This window comes from Camellia sinensis, chromosome 2 (genome assembly GCF_055761805.1).
Source record: "Camellia sinensis isolate YWXY chromosome 2, ASM5576180v1, whole genome shotgun sequence".
Taxonomy (NCBI): Eukaryota; Viridiplantae; Streptophyta; class Magnoliopsida; order Ericales; family Theaceae; genus Camellia; species Camellia sinensis.
The window spans coordinates 128,537,501-128,544,992 of NC_138962.1; positions in this window are offsets into that span (position 1 = coordinate 128,537,501).

Sequence of the window (7,492 nt, forward strand, 5' to 3'; positions counted from 1 at the left end):
CTAGAAACTAATTAGCTCAGACAACCAATTGTTTTCATAACCTTAAGTGGGGAAGTAGAACTCAAACTAACCTTGCTTTGCCTCTAAGAAAGAGAATTTTCTGAGTAATTCTAGCTTAACAGTATTAGTTTAACTTAAGCACCTCATTTAAGGTTTCTGACTCACCTAACTGTTCAATTCTCAAGACCGAAATTGTGAATTTGAACTCCCTTTCATTTTCTTCCTATTTCTCTTTCTTTTCTCTGACTTTCTCTTCTATCTCTGAAGAAGATAGTTTATCTAGAAGTTTCTCTGTCCTTCACCTTCCTTCTTTCTTTTGTTGCAGGAACTAATTTGCTTTGGCAACTAACTGTTTTATACGCTTAAGTGGCCAAGTTTAACTCAAACTAATCTTGCTTGGCCTCTAATAAAGAGATTTTTCTGAGTAATTTTAGTTTAACGGTATTAGTTTAATCTAAGCACCTCATTTAAGGTTTTCTAAATCATCTAAGTCTTCAATTCCCAAGTCCAAAGGGATGAATTTGAATTTCTTTTGATTTTCTTCCTCTTTCTCTACCATTTCCCAGACTTTCTCTTCTAGCTCTCAAGAAGAAAGTTTCTCTACAACTTTCTCCGTCCTTCTCTCTTTTGTTCTAGAAACTAATCAGCTTAGCTAACTAATTGTTTCATAAGCTTAAGTGGCCAAATTTAACTTAGACTAACCTTGCTTAGCCTCTAAGAAAGAGAATTTTATGTGTAATTGTAGCTTAACGATATTTAAGGTTTTCTAAATCACATAAGTGTTCAATTCTCAAGTCAAAAATGATGAAGTTGAATTTCCTTTGTTTTTTTTCCTATTTCACTTTCCTTTCTCTAACTCTCTCTTCTATCTCTCAAAAACAAAGTTTCGCCGTAACTTTCTCTGTCCTTCTTTCTTTTTTTCTAGATACTAACTAGCTTAGGTAACTAATTGTTTCGTAAGCTTAATAATTGGCCAAGTTTAACTCAAACTAACTTTGCCTAGCCCATAAGAAAGGGAATTTTTTGTATAACTATAGCTTAATCATGTTAGTTTTTTTGGGTGGATATTAATCATGTTAGTTTAACTTAAGCAACCCATTAAATATATTCTAAATCACCTTAGTGTTCAACTCTCACGTCCAAAATGATGAATTTGAATTCCCTTTGATTCTTTTTTGTTTTCTTTTCCTTTCTATTTCTCATTCTTTTCTCTAGCTTTCTCTTCTAGCTCTCAAGAAGATAGTTTATCTGTATCTTTCTCCGTCCATCATCTTCCTTCTCCCTTTTGTTCTAGAAACAAATTAGCTTAGGTAACTAATTGTTTCATCAACTTAAGTGCCCAAGTTTAAGTCAAACTAATTTTCCTTAGCCTCTAGCGAAGAGAATTGTCTGAGTAATTGTAGTTCAACGATATTAATTTATAACTTAAACACCTCATTTATGGTAATCACCTAAGTGTTCAATTGTCAAGTCCGAAAGGATGAATTTGAATTCCGGTTGATTTTCTTCCAATTTCTCTTTCTTTTCTATGACTTTCTCTTCTTGCTCTCAAGAAGAAAGTTTCCCTGTTACTTTCTCCGTGCCTCTCCTTCCTTCTCTCTTTTGTTCTAAGAACTAATTAGGCTTGGTAAATAATTGTTTCATAAGCTTAAGTGACCGAGTTTAACTGAAACTAATCTTGCTTAGCATCTAAGATACAGAATTTTCTAAGCAATTTTCTACGTCCTTCTCACTCCTTCTCTCTTTCATTCTAGAAACTAATTAGCTTAGTCATAAACTTAGGTCGCCAAGTCTGACTCGAACTAATCTTGCATAATCTCTAAGAAATAGAATTTTCCGAGTAATTGTAGCTTAACGATATTGGTTTAACTTTAGTACCTCAGTTAAGATTTTCTAAATCCCATAAGTGCAAGCCCAAAAGGTTGAATTTTAATTCCCTTTCATTGTCTTCCTGTTTCTCTTTCTATTCCTTGACTTTCTCTTCTAGCTCTCAAGAAGAAAGTTTCTCGGTTACTTTCTCTGCCCTTCTCCTTCGTTCTCTCTTTTGTTCTAGAAACTAATTAGCTCAGACAACCAACTGTTTTCATAACCTTAAGTGGGGAAGTAGAACTCAAACTAACCTTGCTTTGCCTCTAAGAAAGAGAATTTTCTGAGTAATTCTAGCTTAACAGTATTAGTTTAACTTAAGCACCTCATTTAAGGTTTCTGACTCACCAAACTATTCAATTCTCAAGACCGAAATTGTGAATTTCAACTCCCTTTGATTTTCTTCCTATTTCTCTTTCTTTTCTCTAACATTCTCTTCTATCTCTGAAGAAGATAGTTTATCTAGAAGTTTCTCTGTCTTTCACCTTCCTTCTTTCTTTTGCTCCAGGAACTAATTTGCTTTGGCAACTAATTGTTTCATAAGCTTAAGTGGCCAAGTTTAACTCAAACTAATCTTGCTTGGCCTCTAACAAAGAGATTTTTCTGAGTAATTCTAGTTTAACGATATTAGTTTAATCTAAGCACCTCATTTATGGTTTTCTAAATCATCTAAGTCTTCAATTCTCAAGTCCAAAAGGATGAATTTGAATTTCTTTTGATTTTCTTCCTCTTTCTCTTCCATTTCCCAGACTTTCTCTTCTAGCTCTCAAGAAGAAAGTTTCTCTACAACTTTCTCCGTCCTTCTCTCTTTTGTTCTAGAAACTAATCAGCTTAGCTAACTAATTGTTTTATAAGCTTAAGTAGCCAAGTTTAACTCAGACTAACCTTGCTTAGCCTCTAAGAAAGAGAATTTTATGTGTAATTGTAGCTTAACAATATTTAAGCTGTTCTGAATCACCTAAGTGTTCAATTCTCAAGTCAAAAATGATGAAGTTGAATTTCCTTTGTTTCTTTTCCTATTTCTCTTTCCTTTCTCTGACTCTCTCTTCTAGCTCTCAAGAACAAAGTTTCGCTGTTGCTTTCTTTGTCCTTCTTTCTTTTTTTCTAGATACTAATTAGCTTAGGTAGCTAACTGTTTCGTAAGCTTAATAATTGGCCAAGTTTAACTCAAACTAATCTTGCCTATCCTATAAGAAAGGGAATTTTCTGTGTAACTATAGCTTAATCATGTTAGTTTAACTTAAGCAACCCATTAAATATTTTCTCATTCACCTTAGTGTTCAACTCTCATGTCCAAAATGATGAATTTGAATTCCCTTTGATTCTTTTTTGTTTTTTTTTTCCTTTCTATTTCTCATTCTTTTCTCTAACTCTCTCTTATAGCTCTCAAGAAGATAGTCTATCTGTATCTTTCTCTGTCCATCTTCTTCCTTCTCCCTTTTGTTCTAGAAACTAATTAGCTTAGGTAACTAACTCTTTCATCAGCTTAAGTGCCCAAGTTTAAATAAAACTAATTTTCCTTAGCCTCTAACGAAGAGAATTGTTTGAGTAATTGTAGTTCAACGATATTAATTTATAACTTAAACACCTCATTTATGGTTTTCTAAATCACCTAAGTGTTCAATTGTCAAGTCCGAAAGGATGAATTGGAATTCCGGTTGATTTTCTTCCAATTTCTCTTTCTTCTCTATGACTTTCTCTTCTTGCTCTCAAGAAGAAAGTTTCTCTGTAACTTCCTCCGTTCCTCTCCTTCCTTCTCTCTTTTGTTCTAAAAACTAATTAGGCTTGGTAAATAATTGTTTCATAAGCTTAAGTGACCGAGTTTAACTGAAACTAATCTTGCTTAGCTTCTAAGATACAGAATTTTCTAAGCAATTGTAACTTAACTATACTCGTTTAAGTTAAGTACCTCATTTATGGTTTTCTAAATCAACTGAGTGTTCAATTCTCAAGTCAGAAAGGATGAATTTGAATTCTTTTCGATTTTCTTCATATTTCCCCTTCTTTGCGCTAACCTCTTTTTTTATTTTTTTTCCAGCTCCGGAGAAGGAAATTTCTCTATAACTTTCTCCGTCCCTCTCCTTCCTCCTCTCTCTTTTGTTCTACGTACTCATTAGCTTAGGTAACAAATTGTTTTATAAGCTTAAGTGGCCAAGTTTAACTCAAGCTAATCTTGCTTAGCCACTAAGATAGCAAACTTTCTGAGTTATTGTAGCTTAACGATATTAGTTTAACATAAGCACCTCATTTAAGATTTTCTAAATCACCAAGGTATTCAATTCTCAATTTCACAAAACTTGAATTCTTTGAATTTCCTCCTATTTCTCTTTCTTTTCTCTAACTTCTCTTCTAGCTCTCAAGAAGGAAAGTTTCTTTGTAACTCTCTCCGTCCTTCTGCTTCCTTCTCTCTTTTGTTCTAGAAACTAATTAGCTTAGGTGAGTAATTGTTTCATAACCCTAAGTGGCGAAGTTTAACACAAATATCCTTGCTTGGCCTCTAAGAAAGAGAATTTTCTGTAGCTCAATGATATTAGTTTAATATAAGAACTTCATTTAAGGTTTTTGAAATCGCCTAAATGTTCAATTTTCGAGTCCAAAAGGTTGAATTTGAATTCCCTTTGATTTTCTTCCTATTTCTCTTTCTTTGCTCTAACTTTCTCTTCGAGCTCTCAAGAAGAAAGTTTCTCTGTAATTCTCTCCTTTTGATTAAGTGGCCAATTTTAACTCAAACTAAGCCCTTTAAGAAATGGAATTTTTTGAGTACTTGTAGCTTAACGATACTAGTTTCACATAAGCACCACATATAAGGTTTTCTAAATCACCTACGTGTTCAAATCTCAAGCCAAAAAATAATGAATTTGAATTCCTTTTGATTTTCTGCATATTTCTCTTTCTTTTCTATAACTTTCTCCGCTAGCCCACAAGATGAAATTTCTCTGCAACTTTCTCCGTCCTTCTCCTACCTTCTTTCTTTTGTTCTACAAACTGATTAGGTTTGGTAACTAATTGTTTCATAAGCTTAAGTGGCCAAGTTTAACTCAAACTAATCTTGCTTAGGCTCTAAGAAAGTTTCTCTGTAACTTTCTACGTCCTTCTCACTCATTCTCTCTTTCATTCTAGAAACTAATTAGCTTAGTCATAAACTTAGGTCGCCAAGTCTGACTCGAACTAATCTTGGATAATCTCTAAGAAATAGAATTTTTCGAGTAATTGTAGCTTAACGATATTGGTTTAACTTAAGCACCTCATTTAAGGTTTTCTAAATCACATAAGTGCAAGCCCAGAAGGTTGAATTTGAATTCCCTTTTATTATCTTCCCGTTTCTCTTTCTTTTCCTTGACTTTCTCTTCTAGCTCTCAAGAAGAAAGTTTCTCGGTTATTTTCTCTGCCCTTCTCCTTCGTTCTCTCTTTTGTTCTAGAAACTAATTAGCTCAGACAACCAATTGTTTTCATAACCTTAAGTGGGGAAGTAGAACTCAAACTAACCTTGCTTTGCCTCTAAAAAACAGAATTTTCTTAGTAATTCTAGCTTAACAGTATTAGTTTAACTTAAGCACCTCATTTAAGGTTTCTGACTCACCTAACTGTTTAATTCTCAAGACCGAAATTGTGAATTTGAACTTCCTTTGATTTTCTTCCTTTTTTTTTTTTTTTTTTTTGGGTAAGTAAGTCATAAAATAAAGACAATGAAATTTACACGTTTACAAGGGGCATACCCCAGGCACGCCCAACAACAAATAAAAAAACAAATATAACCGACATAAACTACCACTACAACCCCTAAAAATAGGGGGGACGAGCAAGAACAATAGAAATACAGAAAAACCCCAACTCTACCCATATATCCTCTTTGTCCTCAAGTAACCCCTACCATCAGAGATAATAGATGGGAACTTGAGGTGGATATATGGGCAGAGATATACACAAAATAACACCACTAAGCTAATAAACAAAAACAGACACTGACCAAACCACAACCCTCAAGCCGAGTCAAAGATAATAATCAACCCCACAAGCCCCCAGTCTCTACTGCAGATAAAACATGGAATCCAATAAGTAGCCCACTCCTCATAGCCGTGACATCCAAGCCACTTAACCCAAGCCATGACGGAGGATAAGATCTACCCCATGAGAAATCCCAGCAGAGTCACATGAAGATAGCACGATCAAAAAACCATAAGCCACGGACCAGGGAGTTGAAGTGAAAAGACAGTAGCCCCTCAGCAACAAACCAATACACAGCCAACAAAATCATGAGATCAATCATCACACCCCCCAGTCCCATCCTTGGTAGATCACAAGCCTCAAACCCCACGGCAGTGGGCCCTACACTCCATGTCAGGCGTGGTAATACGACCAATTAGGACGGGTCACATGAAAACAAGAAGCAACCAGAAAATCGGTAGCTATCCTCCCGCTCATTTCCCAGTCTCTAACTCGGTTGGTTATCAAACCACTGTTCCCCATAGCAGTGACTCCCCAATCACTCTTGGCGGAGATGGCTCAAAACCACCCTCATATCGAGTCACATGAGGATCACACAATCAATCATCATAAAATCATTAACTATAAACGATTCGCTGCCAAGAGTCTAAACAAAAGAATAACCACAATGAACCCAATAATAGAGCCCATCTGTCCCAAATATAGTAGCCCAAAAAAATGGCCACTAATATCACCCAAGAATCGGCCCAAAAATAGCATATCCACGTGCACCAAGCAAGGCAGCCCATGAACTGCCCATAGTGGGAAACAAGGGGCCCACCACCCATTACCAAAATAATACCCAGCCCAAGCAAAATAGTCAACGAAAAGCCCACTGAAAAGTTGGCCACCCCAAATGCTTCTCACCGAATGACATCATCAAAACCCACTTAATCAGAATGCCCAGCCAATATATAAATATATATTAAGATATTTATATATATAGAAGGCTACAAAAAAAAAAAAACCAACGGTTAACAAAGATAGCCCACGGTCCCACATGCCTATGTGCTGTCGAACATAGGTGATAGAAAAGAGAACCACGCGGGGCCCACCAACACCACCAATTTCCAAATTAGCGGCAAAGCACAATTCAAACCAAAATATATATATAAAATATTGGGGAGTCACTGCTATGGGGAATAGTGGTTCGATAACTAGCCGAGTTAGAGACTAGGAGATGAGCGGGAGGTTAGCTACCGGTTTTCTGGTCGCTTCGTGTCTTCATATGACCCATCCTAATTGATCGTATTGCCACGCCTGACATGGAGTGAAGGGCACACTGCCGTGGGGTTTGAGGCTTGTGATCTACCAAGGTAGGGACTGGGGGATGTGATGATTGATCTCATGCTTTGTTGGCTATGTATTGGTTTGTTGTTGCGGGCTATTGTTTTTTCACTACAACTCTCAAGACTGTGGCTTATGGTTACTGATCGTGCTAGCTTCATGTGACTCTGTTGGGATTTCTCGTGGGATAGATTTTTTCCTCTGTCACGGTTTTGGTTAAGTGGTTTGGATGTCACGGTTGTGAGGAGTGGGACGCTTATTGGATTTCATGTGTTTATCTGCAGTAGAGACTGGGGGCATGTGGGGTTGGTTATCACCTTAGTTTCGGCTTGAGGGTTGTTGTTTTGTTTTGTTG